Source organism: Colius striatus, chromosome W (assembly GCF_028858725.1).
Source record: "Colius striatus isolate bColStr4 chromosome W, bColStr4.1.hap1, whole genome shotgun sequence".
NCBI lineage: Eukaryota > Metazoa > Chordata > Aves > Coliiformes > Coliidae > Colius > Colius striatus.
In genome coordinates, this window is record NC_084789.1 from 20909818 (window position 1) to 20930853 (window position 21036).

The 21036-nt window shown below is 42.5% G+C and overlaps 1 protein-coding gene across 6 annotated transcripts in view; it reads left to right on the top strand.

The window, feature by feature from the left end:
* LOC133628672 (protein TANC2-like) overlaps nucleotides 1-21036 on the top strand; it is a 300674-nt gene that overhangs the window by 6327 nt on the left and 273311 nt on the right. For all 6 annotated transcript variants that reach the window (XM_062017099.1, XM_062017100.1, XM_062017102.1 and 3 more), the window contains exon 2: nucleotides 17899-17961. The gene's annotated coding sequence lies outside the window, so the exon portion shown is untranslated. The remainder of the gene's footprint in view (nucleotides 1-17898; nucleotides 17962-21036) is intronic.

Here is a 21036-nt window from a genome sequence, read left to right on the forward strand (position 1 = left end):
TGCAGTTGACAAACCATCAGTGCATATGAAAAGTATAAAAATTGAAGTAAAATAGCTCTTCAGCATGGGACTAGGACTATTTATAGTGTTTGTGGTTCCAGCAAGCAGTTGTGCATTGATCCCAATTGCTCAGAAGCATTAACTGATACTCCTGGCTTAATAGCCTTAACCTGGAGACAGTTGTGCTCTCTTCTCCTCACTGCCAATTACCTTTATGGTAATCTGGAGTTCCTTGCAGGTGAATTTTTCTTCCTTAAATTACAGAGTGTTTAAGTTGATGGAGCTAGATCTGTGGTCAGTGTTTTTAACAGTTGGCTTAAATATTGAGCCCTTGAATATGGCTTATGTCATGCTTAGTGTTTTCAGTGGATTGATTCTGTCTGAGTTGGTGAAATACTGTTATTTCCAGTGAAGCTCGGGGGGAAAAAACTGAAGCAAACTGGGAACTGTAAGGAGAAACAAATGTGAACTTAGTTGCTTCCTAGTCATGTATCTAGAGGTTTAAATCTAAGATGATTTAGATTCCTTCTAGATGGAAATGGATTTATTTGCTTTGTTGTTTTAAGGAAACAAACAAACAGACAAACAAACAGCTTATTTGTTATTGCTCTGAATAAGTTTTCCCTGTCTGTGCCATCACCCAGCTGTTGATTGTTGTTACCTTGGTTTCCCTGATGAAAGTTGCCAGTCCTTCAGCTGTGCTAAACCAGATGACCCTCTAGGTACAAGGTAAAAAGAATCATCCTGTTTTACTGCCTTTCTCCTGGTGCACCTGCCCTCAGATTGTTTACTGGTGGTGGTGGTCAGGTAGAGTTAAGAGTCCAGGTGATGCCTTTATCCATCAGTAAAAATGATCTGCCATTTTGGGTTGTGATCCCATAAACTTAGTGTTTTTAATGAAGAGCGATTATTAGAAAGTAAAGGAATAATATGCAACCAGATCCAAATGAAATGTACATATTTCTTGTCAGTTCTTTTATTTACCTCTTCAATAACAGATGATTTTCCTTTTTACCTCATCTCCCCTTGTATCCTGTGGGATTATTCAATGTTGAGAAACTTTTTGAGAGCTGGGTGCTCTTAATGTTTAGATAATGATTTGAAGAGGCTCAATAATGAGGAGACAAAAGATACACAGCACTTCTGTAGAAATGAGATACATGTTTCTAATGCTGAGAGATGCTCATGAGGGAAAGCCTACACCTTCTGGAGCTCACCAGGACTTGGGAGCCCTTAGGGGAATGGCAAAATGGTGCTTCTGACTTGAAAGAAGTTGATCAGAATCAGAGTCTCGAGGGTTGGAAGGGACCTTGAAAGCTCATCCAGTGCAACCCCCTTGCCAGAGCAGCACCATCTAGAATAGGTCACACAGCAACTCATCCAGCTAGGTTTGGAATGTCCCCAGAGAAGGAGATTCAGGCCTAAGCTCCACTTCTCTTTCTCTAGGCTCTCCTTACGGTGTACAGGTCTTTATTTTCATGTCTTGAGTCTCTTAGTGGTTAGTCTGTGAACATGTAGGGGTCAGCTGCTGAGTAGATAATTGGGGCAGGCCTAGCCAGACTGTTTCTGGGTTCAGGCAATTATTCTGTGCATGTAGCTGTATGTTCCTTCATCTGCTACTTTCTGTAGTTGCTTAAGTTGGGGGTCTAGTGCTTATTATCTTTCCTAGCAGCTTTTGAATTTCTAAATAGCCTTAGTTTATTAGCTAATTAGTATTTAATGAAGGGAGGGATCTCTGCTTTACTAATTTAATAGGGATTTTTTTCCCTCATTCAAATAATTCTTTCCTGTGTAATTTTTGATGTAAGATTTGATTTGAGGACCCCAATTCAATTTTCTGCTGTTTCACACAGTTATTAACGTGAGATACTCAGCTTCACAGATCATTAGTTTGTTTAAAGCCTTTGTGAAACAGTTTTCCATCAGCACCTTTGGTCAGGACTTGAGTGTGTGTCAAGATATCCCTTGCCTTTTTATCTTCAGGGGTGGGAATTTAGTGTAACAGGCACCCTGAAAGAGAGGAATATTGCTCTTTGAAGATTTAAGCTGTAATGCAGCTCCCCATACCCCACTGGTAAGATGATTTAAATAAATAAATCAAGCAAATGCAATGCTGACAGCAGGCAGTGCTCTTCCACCTCCTCAGCAGAGGTGGAATATACCACCTGGCATGACGTGGGTAGCAGCCCAAAAAATAATAATAGTGGGAGTTCTTGCCAGTTACAAGTTGTGATCACAGGCCAAATGGCATAGTTCTAAATCAGTGGATGTTTCCAAAGAGAAAGAGATGCAAGTGTTTATTTTTTGCCAACTTGAGAAGTATTTTGAGTCCCATGGAGGGGTCTGTGGTGAGGTTTGAGTCGCTAACGTATGAAAGAAAGTGTGAGGGGAATATGGACTGTGATGCCTGCTAGACCGTCTTCTAGGCACTAAAAAAAAGCTGCCTTTTTGATGTATTATGTAAGCTCTGACTTGGTTTAATACATGCAAGGTTGAAACTAAAGGGTGGATGTCAGGAGGATGGAGCCAGGCTGTTCTCAGTGATGGCCAATGATAGGACAAGGGGCAACAGGTACAAGCTGGAACAGAAGAGGTTGCAGAGAAACACAAGGAGGAATTTCTTCCCTGTTGAGGTGAGGGAGCACTGGAAGGGGCTGTCCAGATGGGCTATGGAGTCTCCTCTGGAGACATTCAAACCTAGCTGGATGAGTTCCTGTGTCATAGAATCAGAGAATAGTAGGGGTTGGAAGGGACCTTTAGAGACTATCTATCCCAACCCTGTGTGACCTACTCTAGGTGGTCCTGCTCTGGCAGGGGGATTGCACTGGGTAGTCTTTCAAGATCCCCTCTAACCCTTGAGATTCTCTATTTGATTTTAGAAGGCCAAATAATGGAAGTGGCCTATTGATTTGATTTAGGCTTTGCCAAATGGGGACTCAAAGATATCGATTCTTCATCCTTTGGTACTATCAACTAGTCATGAACAAATCACTGCCTACTGCCTTAAGAAGATGAAAAGGGCTTTGTAGCTAGGTGAAAAATTCCCTGTCTTGTTTGTGGCCCATGACATTTCTGTCTCAGAAGTTAGACACAGCAAAATCTAAGTGCTCTAAAGTGGATGCAGAACTGGTTAGCAAGTTGCTTAGTAACCTGGATGACAGAACTGAGAATGTACTGGTAAAACCTGAGGATGACATCAGCTTCCAAGGGGTTGCAGGTGTAGAAAGAATGGATTAGCTTCAAAAAGGTCTTGAAAAATGGGTAAGTTAAAATAGGAACAAATGAATTTCTCAGGATATATTCAGAATTAATTTGGTCAGTATTGGTATAAATCCAGGAAAACTGGAACAGAGCAAAGCTCTGTAAAATGTCCACATTGAAAAGGAATAAAACCTCAGAGCAAAGGGAAATGGAGAGGGAATTGTGCATTTGTGACACTCCAGGTCTGGTTTCTTACCACAGAGCTGCTCAGACCATGGAAATACTATGTATCAGTATGGACAGAATTCTTCCACAGACACAGATAGGTTTTCAAAGAGGGATTTTGTTGTTCTTTTTCAAGTTATTTGGGGAGATGTTTTAGCTGCCCTTGTGTCAGCATATATTGTCTCACTGCTAGGGGACCTTGCCAATGTCATTCCCCTCACCTCCCAGCTCTAACTGCAGGGGTCTTCATAAAGTAGATAAGCTTTGCATCAGACTCTATTTCTTAGTGGGCTGTTTTACAGCTTCTGCCTCTTGTAAACATCCATAAGAGCTCCTGTGTCACTTATTCTAGGCGGTCCTGTTCTGGCAGGGGGATTGGACTGGATGAGCTTTCGAGGTTCTAACCCTTAGGATTCTGTGATAGGAAGGCACCATATCTGAAATAGCTGCCTCAATTAGGTATTTTTTGCTGAGGAATTTCAGCTTTCACGTGAACCAAATCTGTGACGTGATTTTTACGTGCCAGATGCAATGGTATGATGTCATGGTATCCTGTGTGTTCTCTTGTGTCTTGGTTGCCATTAATATACTGCATTAAAAACTATTGTTATTAACTTCCAACTCTTTCATGGCATTTGTCCTTCCAGACAAAGAGTTTTGCTGTTGGAAGAGCAGATGAGGCACTACTACAGGCTGCATTTACAGTTTGGCATGAGCTGCACTTCCTTGTGTGGTCAATGTTTTTCACTCTAGCATAAACACTGACAAACAGATGCAAATGAACATTCTTCATAAATGGAGGCTATTGAGAAATCTCTACAAGTTTGGATAAAACCATCTTTAAAGATAGATCGTATGACATAAGAATATTCAGCCATTCATCAGTTACCACAAAACTCACCAACTGTAAAAATCTTCCAAGTGATGAGTTTGTCTTCAATGTGTTTTACAGGAATATGGCTTGAGTTGGTTTGCTTCAGTTCAAGAGTGATGCTATAGCTAGAGTAAACCTTGTTGTATCAATGAGTAGCCATTTAGCTATAGATGGAGAACTGACTGGTGTATGTGGGGGATTCCCCCTTCTCAAATGTCACAATGCCACTACCTGCCTTCCTGCATCTGCTGTGAGTGCTTAATGAAATCTACAGCTTTGGAGTTTGAGCTGTTTAAATCTATATTGTTAAGCATCTTTAGTAGAAATGCCTGGATTTACATCTTGTGGCAGTTTGCTCATAGTCTAGACACCTGATGAACTTCTTAAAGCCAGTCCTGCCTGCTTACATTGAAGAAGTTGCCTTTCTGTATTGTATTAAGAGCTTACGCATATGCTGCAAGCTCAGAGCGCAGGAAGTCTGCTGGCAGCAGTCCTGCTCTTCCATATTCTGGCTTCAAGCTCTTTGTGGATCATCAGGAAAAGAAAAACAAAGCAAAAAAAAAAGGCATAAAACGTGACAAGTTGTTGGCTGACTGAAGTCTAGAGAAGTTAAGCAACAAAATGTGAATAAGTATTAATGTTCTGTGTAAGAAACGATGCTGTGTGGCTGGTTCTGGTGGGAACTGCAAGATGGGAATCAAAAGAAGATTGAGCAATGTGTGGAAGGCAGTTTGGAGAACAGGCTCCCTATCAGTGCAGTTTAGGAGCAGAAATAATGGCTATTAGTTGAAGTGGGTCAGACTGCAATAAGAAGCTATATATATATATATATATATATATATATATATATATATATATCTCCTTTTTCTAACAGATGTGCTTTGTCATTTACCATTTCTCACCATTAGAAAGGCCATCTGAGTTTTGCAATTAGTTTGGATTGTGCCATGTTTTGGATGTGTTATCCTATTTTAGGATTGTAGGAGCAATACAGAATGTTTTCCAGTAAAGGTTCTTGCTGCTTTTCATCCCAGATACCTTTCATCCATTTTGCTTTCACTTAGGGCACATATAGTGACACTTAAAAATGCTTCTAAACGCTATAACTAAACAACATGAAGCATTTATTGAAGTAATTTAAAAGAATATCCCATATTCCATAAACAGCAACAGAGAGAATAAATTCTGGAGGCTTTTCTAACTCTATTCAAGGGCACAGGGCCTGGCTACAACACTTCAGTCTATGGAATAACAGATCATAGAATGACAGAATGGTAGGGGTTGGAAAGGACCTTTAGAGCTCATCCAGCCCAACTCCCTGCAGAAGCAGCTCCCACCTAGATCAGGTCACACAGGAACGTGTCCAGGTGGGTTTGAAGAGCTCCAAGGAAGGAGCCTCCACACCCTCCCTGGGCAGCCTGGGCCAGGGCTCCCTCACCTCACACTGAAACAGTTTGGCCTTATGTTTAAATGGAGCTGTTTGTGTTCCAGCTTCATCCCTTGTTCTGTCACTGGATACAACAGAAAAAAAGTGCTGCCCCAACCTCCTGACACCCACCATTTAGATCTTGGTCAATATGAATGAGATCCCCCCTCAGTCTCCTCTTCTCCAGACTAAACAGCCCCAGGGCCCACAGCCTTTCCTCAGCAGGAAGATGCTCCAGTGCCCTGAGCATCTTGGTGGCCCTGTGCTGGCCTCTCTCCAGCACTTCCCTGACCCTCTGGAGCTGGGGAGCCCACAACTGGACACAGGGCTCCAGATGAGGCCTCAGCACATATGGCAGAGCAGAGGGGGAGCAGAACCTCCCTGGCCCTGCTGCCCACACTCTGCTGGATGCCCCCAGGCTGTCATTGGCTTCTTGCCCACGAGGGCACGTTGCTGGCTCATGGTCAGTTTATTATCCCCCAGCACTGCCAGGTCTCTCTCCTTGAGCTGCTCTCCAGCAGGTCACCCCCAGCCTGGCCTGCTGCAGGGGGTTGTTCCTCCCCAGCTGCAGGACTCTGCCCTTGCCCTTGGTGAAGCTCAGCAGGTTCCTCTCTGCCCAACTCTCCAGCTGGTTGAGATCTGGCTGACTGGCAGCACAGCCTCTGGTGAATCAGCCAGTCCTCCCAGTTTGGTGCCAGCAGGGAACTTGCTGAGGATCCCTCTGTGTCCTCAGCCAGGTGCTTGATGAAGATGTTGACCAAGACTGGCCCCAGAACCCATCCCTGTGCAACTCCACTGGCCACAGGCCTCCAACTCCATTCTGTGCCATTGATCACCATGTGCCCAGTCCAAGCTTGGAAGGGTTTTAAAAAAATCAGATTGCTCTAAGCATATACCATGTTGGATGTAAAATAATTTTGGACACATCTTTGTTGTGTTTGAGGAGAGTTTGATGTAGTAGGTGCTTGCATACGTTAAAGTAAACAATGTAATTTTCGAGTTTCTAAGTGCCTGTATAGGGAAGAAAGTTCAGTCTTGTTCTGGATTGATTTTGGATGAATCAAAGGAACAACCTAATTGGTACTGGGCAGGATTTTTGGGGGTATTTTTTTAAGATGCTCTGTAACACATAATTAAAATATAACTGCAAAGAACCCGATGGGATTTGCTGTGTGTCCATTATTAATTTGGTGAGAGGCTCAGTTTACATTCCTACACATTTATTCCTGGTGTCAGGGTCACTGCCTCTGATTTTCTTGTGCTAAGGGGAGCTGATCTGATTTTTTTTGTTATTGATAAAACACAAATAGAAAATGTTTTTTTAAAGTATAAATACTTCATAAAATGCCATTTTATATTCTTCTTCCAAATATGAAACTACTTAAAATATGAACCACTTTGTTCACTTGTTTGATGTGCTTAGTGTGATGGAAAGTTTATTAAATCAGAGTTGGTTGCTTTTTAGATGAAGGAAATCAGTCTCCAGGTTTCAATACAGTGTTATTTGGATACCTTCCTTTTGGAAATTGCTTTTATCTGGCTGCACCTTGGTAGCAACATTTTACTGAATAAAGTTTAGAAACACTGGAGGGAAAACAAGCGAAATAACTCTTGAAGTATTGTGAAAAAGCCAGAGAGAAGCTGATATTTTCTTAAAGGTGGGTTTGTTTTTTTTCTACTAGTATTGTGTTTACCTTTGGTATAGATAAAAGTGTTTCTACCTAGTCTTGAGACAGTTACTAAGTGCATGGGAAGTAATTCTTCTTCCAGAGAGGCACTAGTCTTTCTTTGCTGGTGTACAGGTGTTTTGCTGTTCACAGGATCGTGTTGCAGAACAGCTTTGGCCTCAGCAAATCTGTGTCAGATGACCCCTATACTATCAGCCACAAAATCTTTAGTCTCCTCAAAAGATATCTGGTTGGCATCCCTGTTCCAAGAGGATCTGTCTTCTGGGAGCTCTGACTTCTGCTTTATGTCTATCTTTTCCCTTGATAGCCATGCCTTGTGCAATCCAGTGCACATCATGATGACCCTGGATCTGCCAAGGAGTCAGCTTGTGGCCTGTATATAAGAGCAATGTTCTTTGTTTCTCCCTTGCTGTGAGTTACAAGTGGAGGTGCAGATCTGGTTTTATTTTGCTCAGAACTTGCTCATCTTCATTCTGAGGATGAAAGAAGATGTGAAAATAAAGTATTGGAGGAGAACTTAATTAATGAAGATGGAATTGAGAAACACAACAGCAACAAGATGTTTCTGAATGTGTAAATGCGCTTCCTGAATAGATAATTGCATGGAAATAAATATGCAGAATAGGCTGGTGGGAAGAGTAACTGGGAAGTGGTGAACTCAGTGATAATGTATTTTGAAAAGCTTGGATGAAAAAGGCTACCAATCTCATATGAAGAGGTTAGAGATAACAAGGGCTTATATGAGCATTAAGACTGACTTAATTGAGTAGTTGGAAATTCAGACAGGATTCTGACACATCTCTACAGTCACAACAATCGACATACCTTTGAACAGGACAGAGAATTGCACTTTTGGGGGCTGGATGTGCAAAGATGGTTGAGTGTGCAGGTACTTTTTCTCCCTGAATGTCTATATATAACCTTTTCATGGCAGTTTGAGTTAAAAACTCTAAAAATACTTATTTAAAATTAAGAGATGTGATGGAAAAAGTATTCAATTAACATGACTTTATCAGTGTTATGGGACAGTGGGTAAGGAGAGTAGATATCTTAGCATGCTGCTAGGACTGAGTATTTCAAAGACTTGTAAGGAATGTATTTGCCTATTTGTTTCAGATGATTATCAACTGATACTCCAGATGCATTTCTTTTATCTATGAGGTAGACAAACTTGAAATTGAACTGGAATGTGAAGCAGCATAATTTCTCTAGACACCCTGACAGTAAATATTCTATAGGTCATGTTTTGCTCTGAGCAACATCTTTTGAGTGGCTCTTCAGTGGATTTTCATAGATCTAATTATTAGCTCAGTATTTAGAAGCTGGTAAATCTTCAGGGCTATAATTGCTTTCAAGTTGTTCTGAATTCGCTTATATTGCCCATGTATATCTGTGGTAAGATCTTTGGGACCCGGTAACTAGGTTGATTGCACAAATTATTTCCCTTTTTGTAGCAAACTGATCTGCCTACTTCATTGACATTTTGTGTATGTGTCTGTTTATAGCCATAATTTATATTTCACTGTGGATTTGGGAAAAAAAAACATAGCAAGGGCACATATAGAGAGGTTCCAAGGAAACACAAGGGAAAGCTTCTACCCTATGGAAGTGAGGGAGCACTGGAAGGGGCTGCCCACATGGGTTGTGGAGTCTCCTTCTCTGGAGACATCCCAAACCCACCTGGATGAGTTCCTGTGTGGTCCTGTTCTGACAGAGGGGTTGAACTAGATGATCTTTTGAGGTCCCTTCCAACCCTTACCATTCTGTGACTGAATAGCACTTCTCAGATGGCAGCTTGGAATGTAGCAAATCACTCTTCAGTATTAGACATTAATCTTGTCTAATTGCTACCTGAGTTTTCTGCAGGTGTTTTAGGCTCATAAAATGTATCTTGACACAAATATTTTGATACAAACAGATCTAATTAAGAATTAGAAGGAAGGGGTATTGCTAATAGTATTGAAACTAATTCCTTATCTTGCTCTGTTTTAATTACTTCAGTGCTGTAGTGATTTTAATTCTACTTACATAAATTAAGCTAAGTGTTGAACTTTACTGCTGAGTGTCTAAAGCATGTGGAGTTTGTAGCAGAAACAACCTGTGTAGATCCTTCTTTCTGAACCTGCTGCCAGATACATTTATTATAGTTATAAGTATCTAATAGAGTCAGATAATAGTGATTTTGTCATAGTAAGCACTTCATAGAATGATTTCAAGTTGTGGATCTAATTCTGTGCTGTCAAATGAGCTAACACTGAATCTGTATTACTTTTTTTCTATATTGATACCTTATTCTACATAGGGAAAGTTTACTTCTAGGTGTTTGTAGTGGTAGCAGAAATCATTCCAAAGTTGTTTCTTCCATTACTTTTGGTGCTATGGTCAAAGCTGTTGTATAAAAGAAAACCTTCATAGTCTTTAGCCAGAGACATAACATGCACCTCCTCTATATAAGTTCTGTTGTTTCCATCCCTGTACTGTTCCAAGTCATCTAATGTACTGTGCTTTGTTGCTAATGAAACTTCTGCATGGTGGTGTGTGCAAAGCTGGGTCTTTTCCAAGCTTATCTTACCCATGGCTGTAACATTAAGCATCTTGTATTACCCTTTTAAAGATGATATTCAACATTAAAAACGTGTATTGGAGGATTTGGGTAGGATTCATGTGCTAAGGTGATGACACACTGCAGCTGTAGATGGATGGAAATGTTTTCATACAGAGAGTTATGCCAGATCACAGTTCATATATGGGAGGAGAAAGCAGCAACATGAAATTGCACATTTAAAAACAGAGTGCAAAGCATTTGTTTTCTTCTCTGGCAGCACTGCTCCTGAAACAAGCAAGCCAGCTGAATCTGGAGAAGAGAGAGTCTCAGTAAGGGAGAGAAATTTCTTTCTTAAAGTTCACAGTCCCTTGCATCAGAGCCTTCTGAAGTGATTTGCATTGTTGCCTTTATTACACAGATAATGTCTGTGGGGAGGAGTTTAGAGAGTCATCTAAGTGGACAGAATGATCCTGTGCTGTTGTGTTTTCTCAGTGATAGGACAAGGGGAAACAGGTATAAACTGGAACAGAAGAGATTCCAAAGAAACACAAGGAAGAATTTCTTCCCTGTTGAGCTGAGGGAGCACTGGAAGGGGCTGCCCAGATGGGCTGTGGAGTCTCCTTCTCTGGAGACATCCCAACCCAGCTGGATGAGTTCCTGTGTGCCCTACTCTAGGTGGTCTGGAGTTGCACTGGATAAGCTTTTGAGATCCCTTCCAACCCTTAAGATTCTGTGATTCTGTGTCTTTGCACCAGTTTTACTTTGGTGTAGCCATCACTTCGTGTTTGTCCTGTTAAATACTGCATTGTCCTTGCAGTAGACTTCCCAAAGGAAGACTTGGACATGTTATATTCTGAGAAGAATTGCAGCTTTGTTGAAAACATTCAGCCTGTTTGATAGCTTAAATAATCTTGTTAGAGCCTCCAAAGGGAGCTTTTATGATCTATAGGGGAGAAGTGAAGAAGAGGCTTGGAGAGGGAGAACAATTAAAAAGGAAAAGAGAGGAATAGGGACCATAATGGAGATACAGGTGCTGTTGTTGAGGTTATTTAAATTGTCCTCCCATCTTGTCTTTTAACAATAGTAACAAAAGTTAATCTAAAAGTATGTTCCCCGTGACAATTAAACAAAACTGCAGAGAGAAAAAAAAAAACCACAGAAGGTTAGAATATTGTTCCAAAAGAAAATGAAGCTTAAAAATGATTTTTGGGAGTATGTACCATCACATTAAAGTGGAGTAGCAAGTACTCAGCCTGAATCTTTAATAGCTTATTTCTCAGCCAATAGTTACAGAGAAAGATCTAATGCTTAGTTCCAACTTGAAACTCTATTTTTAAGATTCATTCTACCTATAAAAATAATTGGTTACATGGTTTTCTTGATATATATTGGGGATTTTTCTTTAGTGAGGATAGCTCTGGTAGAAGGGTGGTAACTTTTACTTCTAATGAGAAAATAACTACTGAATTTAAACCAAACCCCTCCAACTCATCAACTGAAATCACTGAAACTTCAAGGGAACTGGGTATCTCCATTAAGGACTGAATTGGTATTTATCTTTTGGCTTTAGCAACATTTTAGACTGTGGAAATGTTGATGTTTCAACAGGTCAAGGGAGGTTATCCTCCTTCTTTGCCCTGGTGAGGCCTCATCTGGAGTCCTGTGTCCAGTTGTGGGCTCCCCAGCTGCAGAGGGACAGGGAAGTGCTGGAGAGAGGCCAGCACAGGGCCACCAAGATGCTCAGGGCACTGGAGCATCTTCCTGCTGAGGAAAGGCTGTGGGCCCTGGGCCTGTTCAGTCTGGAGAAGAGGAGGCTGAGGGGGATCTCATTCATAGTTACCAAGATCTAAATGGTGGGTGTCAGGAGATTGGGGCAGCACTTTTTTTCTGTTGTATCTGGTGACAGGACAAGGGGTGATGGGATGAAGCTGGAACACAAACAGTTCCATTTAAACATAAGGCCAAACTGTTTCAGTGTGAGGTGAGGGAGCCCTGGCCCAGGCTGCCCAGGGAGGGTGTGGAGGCTCCTTCCTTGGAGCTCTTCAAGACCCACCTGGACACGTTCCTGTGCTCCCTGATCTAGGTGGGAGCTGCTTCTGCAGGGGGGTTGGACTGGATGAGCTCTAAAGGTCCCTTCCAAACCTCCCATTCTGTGATTCTATACATACTTTAAAGTGTGTTTCAGGAAGCCTCTTATTCTGATGCAAGTGAAACGATCCATGTTTTTTCCTGAAAGCTAAGCACAGAGGCTTCGACGAAACCTCACTATTGCCTGTGTGTATTAGTGTATGAGAAGCAGTTATTATACCAAAAATCACTCATGAATAGAGTAACCTTTTAACAGGAGGGACCTCAGCTTGAAACTGAGAGTAATTTTAGGTTCAGTGTTGACCCAGTTGAGATTTTCTTTACATGTTTTAGTGCTCTGTGTGTATCTTCCATAAAGGGCTGCGAGACAACAGTTGTAGAAATGGAGTGACTACCAAAGGCAAAGATAGTGCTCTCAGCTCTGCAGAATAAGCTTACTGGGAGGAGGATGATTCTGTAAGCTTTATTTCTGATCATCTTAACTGCCTGGAATTAAAGAGGAGGAATTATTTCTTAGTTGGCAGATTTCTTGTGTTTTGCAGCCTTAATTTAATGGTTTCACCTTAAAGGAATTTTTGGAGATATGGATCAGTTATTATGGGAGTATATTGTAGTGGCTCAATTTGATGTGCCAGGCCATCGAACCCACACAGTCCAGTAGATTCGGTCATCCCTTTCCTCCTCCTGGCTGGAGGCAGGGACCCTCTATTTCTGTTCTTCATCAGAGTATTCACTATCTGATCCTTGCAATTTTAGACCTGAAGTCTCCTCATTGGCATCGAAGGAAGTGCTTGCAGTTCTTCTATGTCTTGGAGATTGCTGATTGTCCTCTTTTGTTCTGGCAGCTACTACGCTGACAGCGCTCTTGGGTGATCCTTTTTTAACAGCTGTCTTCCCCCTTAGTTCACGTACACGTGCTTCCAGCTTAAAAGTGGGTTCACCATCCCATTTCCTCATATCCTCTCCTTGGCCACGCAAAGAGAGCCAGAATTCATTTCGTGGTGTACTCCTGCGTCTGGGACTTCCTTTTCCCCTGGTTGGGACAGTGTCTGACTGAATTCTTAGGGCAGTTCTGACAGTCAGACCATCATCCCACACTGGTGAGGAGGTGCAGAGGCTCTCTTCATAGTTTTGCAACCAAGAAGATATTCTCTCCACTGTTGGTATGTCCATGTCTGGGTGATACACCATTGTCAAGATATTCTAATATGTAGCTGGGGCACTCTGAATCACTTTTCTCAACATGGCCCGTGTACACTGTACATCGTCTGGATCTGTGGAGGCCTCAGCATTATCTAGATCACCATAGATGACTTCCAACATAGCTAATTCCCTTAGGTATTGGATGCCTTCATCAGCTCTAGTCCACTTTCCTTGGGCATTTACAAGGTCTTCCTTGAATGGGTATCTTGCCCTTACACTTGAGAGCAGTTGTTTCCAGAGACTGCAGATTGAGGTCTTCTTTCCAATGCCCCTATCAATTCCCCAGTCCCTAGCGAGAGATCCCAGCTGTTGGGCTTCTCTACCTTCCAATTGCTGACTGTCAGCCCCATTATCCCAGCATCAGAGCAGTCAGGCACCAATCCGCTCACCTGGCTGGCGACTGGAATCTTTTTGCATATCTTGAAGTTCTGTTGAGGTGAGGGACCGAGTAGTTTCCATTTCCTTTTCTAGATGGCATTTGCATGGCAATTGGAATAATTTCTGTTGCAAATGTAAGGAAAAACATCCATCCTGTCTCTTTTTGTCTCCAGAAGGTATTTAGATTTCCTCCATATGACAGACTATACATAATCATTAAAGGGATCACATTGTTTTTACACTTATGGAACTTGATGAAGAAATGCCATCCTTCAGTGCTGAAGTTTCATTAAAGCTTAATGGGGGAAGGGGTGAATGCCTTGTCTGAAAGAAAAACTCCAACCAATACTGCTGTGTTCAGCTCTTCTGTGTTATCTTTAAGCTTAGATACACACTTTTTTATATACATGAGTCATGGATAGAGCATTTCCATTCCCCAAATGAAAGAGAACAGTGTCCCCAAGCATTCCAGCACTGGAGACTCAGAAAAGCACCCATCCCATAGTATCACTACCCCTCATCTTTACTTGGCTCCCTGTGAAACAGAAGGAACCAAGCAGAAGAGAAGGTAGATGGCATGTGTGATGCACTCTGAGCAGGGCAAAGCAAATTCCAAGTCAGAGTTTTCTGATGCTCCTGAGTCAGTCTGCTAAAGTGACTGAAGTACACCTGAGCCAGGGGCAAGGGCTCCTGGGAGCTGATGTGTTTTGTTTTGCTGTTGGGATAAGAGGATATTGGGATAAAAGGCCAATGTCACTGCAGTCTTCAAAAAAGGGCTGGAAGGACGACCCAGGCCGGTCAGCCTCACCTCCATCCCTGGAAAGGTGACAGAACAACTCATCCTGAATGTCGTCATTAAACATATGAAGGATAAGATGGTTATCAGGGGAAGTCAACATGGCTTCACCAAGGGGAAATCCTGTTTGACCAACCTGATAGCCTTCTATGAGTGCACAATTGGCTGGCTAGATGAGGGGAGAGCAGTGGATGGCATCTACCTTGACTTCAGCAAGGCTTTGGACACTGTCTCCCATAACTTCCTCATCAGAAAGAGCCTTCTTTTCTCCAAGCTCAACAGCTCCAGATCCCTCAGCCCTTCCTCATCTGAGACATGTTCCAAATCCTTTCCTAGCTTGGTAGCCCAGCCTCTGGATCCTCTCCAGCACCTCCATGTCCTTCTGGTAGAGAGGGGCCCAGAACTGGACACAGGATTCGAGGTGCAACCTCAGCAAAGGCGAGTGCAGGGCATTGATCAGCTCCCTGCTCCTGCTGACAACACTGTTCCTGAGCCAGGCCAGGATGTCCTTGGCCTTCTTGGCCACCTGGGCATGCTGCTGGCTCCTGTTCAACCCATACTGCCAGGTCCCACAGGTTTCCAGCCACTCCTCCCCAAGCCTGTAGCTCTGATGGGGGTTGTTGTGGCCCAAGGGCAGGACCCAGCCCTTGGCCTTAATGAAACTCAGGGCATTGGCCTTGGCCCAGCCATGCAGCCTGTCTGGATCAATCTGTAAAGCTTCCCTACCCTCAGGCAGATCCACGTTATTACAGAGTTAGTCAAGTTAGTACACAAGACAGGCTTTCTGTTTTCTTTCTCAATTCTTAAAACTTTAAGTCTTCTTTCTGTCATGGATTTTGGTTTGACAGGAAAACGTCAACTGGAACATGTGTTATACCTGAAAGTACTTGGCTTCTGAGTTAGAGCACTGGGAGGTTGTTTAATTACCTACATGGGTATAACCAAGAAACTATTTGGGACTCCAGGTCTGCAGATGAGCTGCTTTGTGCTTAAATTACTTACCTCCCTCATCTACTGAGCATGCTAAACCTTAATTCTTGTGTTTCTTACCTTTTTATTCACTTGGCTTTGGGAAATTATTAGTCATGTGCTTTTTCATAGTAGTTGTTATTTGAAGTGAAATAACATACTTTCATTCCCAACTATTGATGTATTCATTGCAAAATTGTCTGAATCAATTACATAATAATAAAAGAGTGATTTAATATTATGACTTGCAGCAGGTCAGAGCTTTTAAACCTCCAAACTCATGGAGTATGTGGAGAAATCCTGACTGTGTGTTGCTTCTGATTTGAACCTTGCTACAGTTGTGATTTATATATTTAATCAAGAGGGATTAATACTGAAATTCATTCCTCCCTGCCCCCCAAAGTGTATATCAGCCTCTAAATATATTTGTTGTGATACAACATGTCAGAATTTATAACTTTCATACAGTTAAAGAGCAGAATTTACAAATATAATTAAAGGGTTAAAGGCATTTAAAGAAGAAAAGCACTTTAATGACATTCAGTTTTTATTGACAACCCACTAATATCTGCTGCATTCACAGAAAGATTTCTAATGTAATAACAGGAGCAGATGAAAGCTCTGCTATTTAAAAGCTCAGTGCAGAGCATATTAATCAGATATGCTCTCTGAATACAAATGGAAAGTTATTGAGCAAATTACGGGTAGGCAGCACTCATCTATGGCTCAGCCTTACCCTACTCTTTGTATTCTCATATCAAGAGTGATGTATGAAGAAGGTAGATGGCAGCAAACTGAAACATTTATAAGGAGTTAGTTATTCTAAAACTCTTGTGCATGTTTTCTGTTTTCCAAAACTTGGGACAACACTGCTGTTGAGAGAAAAAACCTCTCTTCACTCACTGGATTTGTTAGCAAGTACCTAGTTTGTCACCAGTTAGAAGAACAATTTTTGTAAGATCTTTTTATCTGTTTCTTTAGGATCTAAGGAATGTAGTTCTAATTATTTTTTGCTGATGAAGTGATGCCTAATAAAAATCTTTCTTGATCTGAATGTGTTTGGGTTTGGCCTACACATAAGCTCAGTTAAAATCAATTCCACAACTGGTCTTTTTGCTCGGTGTGATTGAACACTCATTGAGAGATTGTTGGTTGGGTCTTTTATCTATATAGCTGTGACAGAATGCAAATGCTCTGGCAGCTGGATGATTTAAGAGTGCAAGCAGAGTTTGCAGAAACCCAACAAGGGAGTTTAAAGAAGGGACATCAGCTTGCAGAGTGCAATGCAGGTCCAGGTTAGGCTGAAGTAGGCTCTGGTATGGGTCAGGTAGCCAGGGGCACGTTGGCTGGGCAGACCCTTCCTCCGTGTGTATCCCCAATCACTTTTCAATGCTGTGAGACTAAAAGTGTATTTGAATGATGTGTGAGAACACATCTGGAATATTGTGTCCAGTGCTGGGCCCCTCGGTTCCAGAAGGACAGGGAGCTGCTGGAGAAAGTTCAGTGCAGGGCCACAGAGTGGAGCATCTCCCTTGTGCTGAAAGGCTGAGGGAGCTGTGGCTCTGCAGCTTGGAGAAGAGGAGCCTGAGGAGTGACCTCATTCATGTTACAAATCCATCAAGGGTGGGTGTGAGGAGGCTGGAGCCAGGCTGTGCTCAGTGATGGTCAATGATAGGACAAGGGGTAATGGGTACAAGCTGGAACAGAAGAGGTTCCAAAGCAACACAAGGCAGAATTTCTTCCCTGTTGAGCTGAGGGAGCACTGGAAGGGGCTGCCCAGATGGAGTGTGGAGTCTCCTTCTCTGGAGACATTCCAACCCAGCTGGATGAGTTCCTGTGTGCCCTACTCTAGGTGGTGCTGTTCTCGCAGGGGGGTTGCACTGGATGAACTTTCCAGGTCCCTTCCAACCCTTGTGATTCTGTGAATGTTTTCCTTGCTTGACTGGCTGAATCAGCCAACAACCCTGCTGAGAGTCATGTTCTGATTACTAGCTTTTCCACAGAAGTGAAAAATGGAAATCAGAGTGGTAATTGGCAACCCTGAGACAGGAGCACTTCATGAGTTTCTGGAATGCCTCACAATTTTAACATACTAAATTATTCATAGAAGATCATCTGAGAAGTTTCCGACCATCTGAAGAAAACCATCTGAACCATAGAAGACCATCTGAAGGAAAATACTTGGAAGTTACATATTACCTTTTAAATAGTGAACTATCCGATGTATATCAAAGGGAAGTTACCTGCTTTTCTTCTCCCATTTGAAAGGTGATGAGAGGGAAGAGTCAAGTGACCAAAATTAGTATTGATTAACAAAGATTTAAAAGCATGAGCATTAACTTTTAACTAATGATGATAAAGAGCTGTCTGATAGCTTATACTATGGATAAAGTTCTGAAGTTATTCCTGGGAATGAGGTTGTTCAAGTCCTATGCAGGGGACACAGCACTGTGCTGAGGAGATGCTACTGGATTCTATTGATGGGTTTGTTTTTATGTCTTTCAGGACTTCCAGTGAATGGAGGAAGACACTTTTTCCTAGAGATTTAACTTATGTAAAGATATCAAGGTAGGAGATTCTTTTTTCCTACAATCTCACACTTTCTTTGCAGTATTTAATTGTTTAAATAGAGTTGAAGTTGTCCTGTGAATTAGCATCTGTGATCAACCTAGAACTGGAACATGGAGCATGGGCACTGTCTTGTGGTGTCAGTTGTTTACCATTTTTTAAGATAATTGTTTCTGTGCTTAGAGGAGAAGATGGAATAGCTTTCACATATTAGTGTTTGGTCATTCTCTAGCTTTTCCTACTGGAGGTCATCAGGAGGAAAACTGATGTAATGAAAGTATCTCTCATAAGGTTCTGTGTTTAGTGACTTCATTGGAAATGCTTGGTAAAATATTTAAAGTGTATAATAGTGACACAGAATTCTGTAATAACTTACTTCAGTGTTTTAATCTTTCAAGTTGTTTTTTTTGAACAATCCAAAACTTTCTGTGTTCTCAGAAGATTTCCATTGCTTTCCAATGGATTGAACTTCAGTCTCACACTGAGTATTCTTGAGCAGGTTTGTGGAATGAGCTTACAGCAGCTCCTTAATGGGGTCTATGTTTTAATGTGTATTTATGACAATTTAAAACTTAAGAAAGATGGTTATCAGGAGGAGTCAACATGGATTCACCAAGGGGAAATCCTATTTGACCAACCTAATAGAGGGAATAACTGGCTGGCTGGATGAGGGGAGAGCAGCCAATGGCATCTACCTTGACTTCAGCAAGGCTTTTGACACTCTCCCATAACATCCTCATCAGAAAGTTCAGATAGTGTGGCTTGGATGAGTGGAGGTGAGGTGGATGGAGAGCTGGCTGAATGACAGAGCCCAGAGGGGGGTGATTAATGGCACAGAATGGAGTTGGAGGCCTGTGGCCAGTGGAGTTGCACAGGGATGGGTTCTGGGGCTAGTCTTGTTCAACATCTTCATCAAGCACCTGGCTGAGGACACAGAGGGACCCTCAGCAAGTTCCCTGCTGGCACCAAACTGGGAGGACTGGCTGATTCCCCAGAGGCTGTGCTGCCAGTCAGCCAGATCTCAACCAGCTGGAGAATTGGGCAGAGAGGAAGGTGCTGAGGTTCACCAAGGGCAAGGGCAGAGTCCTGCAGCTGGGGAGGAACAACCCCCTGCAGCAGGCCAGGCTGGGGGTGACCTGCTGGAGAGCAGCTCCAGGAGAGAGACCTGGCAGTGCTGGGGGATAATAAACTGACCATGAGTCAGCAACCTGCCCTCGTGGGCAAGAAGCCAATGGCAGCCTGGGGGCATCCAGCAGAGTGTGGGCAGCAGGACCAGGGAGGTTCTGCTCCCCTTCTGCTCTGCCATATGTGCTGAGGCTTCATCTGGAGTCCTGTGTCCAGTTGTGGGCTCCCCAGCTGCAGAGGGACAGGGAAGTGCTGGAGAGAGGCCAGCACAGGGCCACCAAGATGCTCAGGGCACTGGAGCATCTTCCTGCTGAGGAAAGGCTGTGGGCCCTGGGGCTGTTCAGTCTGGAGAAGTGGAGACTGAGGGGGGATCTCATTCATAGTTACCAAGATCTAAATGGTGGGTGTCAGGAGGTTGGGGCAGCACTTTTGTCTGTTGCACCTAGCAACAGGATAAGGGGTGATGGGATGAAACTGGAACACAAACAGTTCCATTTAAACATAAGGCCAAACTGTTTCAGTGTGAGGTGAGGGAGCCCTGGCCCAGGCTGCCCAGGGAGGGTGTGGAGGCTCTTTCCTTAGAGGTTTTCAAGACTCACCTGGACACGTTCCTGTGCTCCCTGATCTAGGTGGGAGCTGCCTGTGCAGGGGGGTTGGACTGGATGATCTCTAAAGGTCCCTTCCAACCCCCCACCATGCTGTGATTCTAAGAAAATAATTCAAACTTCCTTTCATCTCTCTAAGTGCTCAAGTGCTGTCATGTTTCCTGCCACTTTATACATTGCATTGGTTTATTTTGGTTTTGTTTTCTGTGACCTTCACAATGAGCTTCAGATTGGTAGGAAACTCCAATGGAACATACAGTATGTAGCTGGTGTGTTTTTGTATGGTGGCTTTTTGGCTGCTTTGTGTTACAACTGAAAGTTGAAATGCAAGCAGTTCCTGATGGAGAAACATGTTACTCTTCAATCTTTTGGTGGTTTGGGTCAGAATCACGGTTGTTGATGCTGGCACAATGAGACGTTGATTCCAGCTGTAGGAAGTGCCCTAAAACATCTTCCAAGGGAGATGGTTTAATTACACTCAGCTTCTGCAGAACAGTGCCATGTTTTAGCTCAAGCTTAAATACTGAGTTCTCATGAGTGTTGATGGAAGCAGCTACTAATAATATGCAAAAGCAAACTGTTATGGGTTGACACAGAAGATGCCGAAACCACCAAAGGCAAGTTGATGAAAGTGAGGTGATTGTACTCCTAACTTTCCTTTGGTTATAGTTTTTCTGGGAGGCAGTATAATTGACATTGTATATGGAGAACGTTAAGTGTCCCTTGTGAATTCAGTCTGTAGCATCAGTCTAGAATTAGAAACCAGGTTATGCAAAATGATACAGCCCTGTTCAAAATTAAATCTTCTTCATTTTAAGGTCACCTCATGTTCAAGAGAGAACTGGTTCTTCTTTTGACTTTCTTCTAAGTGTTTGCATTCTTTCTGGAGTGTTTCTGCTCTCATTTTAAAGAGCTATTGAGTTTTTCTACTCTGAAGTCCTGACTTTTAAATAAAGGTATTGTTGGGGGATTTTTTTCCCTCCAGAAAAAGAAATTTAAGCCTTCACTTACAAGTTAAGGTTGCAAAGTATTCTGTGATCAGCTGTCTTATCTTACCAGAGTTGTTGTTTGAGAGGGTAAGGTTATCTAGATTGAGGGTGAGTCATAAGCTAGCAGTGGCACTTCTCTCTTAACAGTTGTGCTTTTATTCCTCATCCTTCTTACTAGAAATATGACTGTGTTCTAGACAGAATGAAAAGCAAATGGCTCCTGTTAACAGAGGGCCTTCAAGCTTACACAGAGTACATCTGTTCTTAATGATGGAGAACTGCACCTTTCCGCTGGGATCCTCATGCTGTTCCCTAATGACTCCAGAACCAAAGTGCTGCTTTGGTCAGTCTCTGTT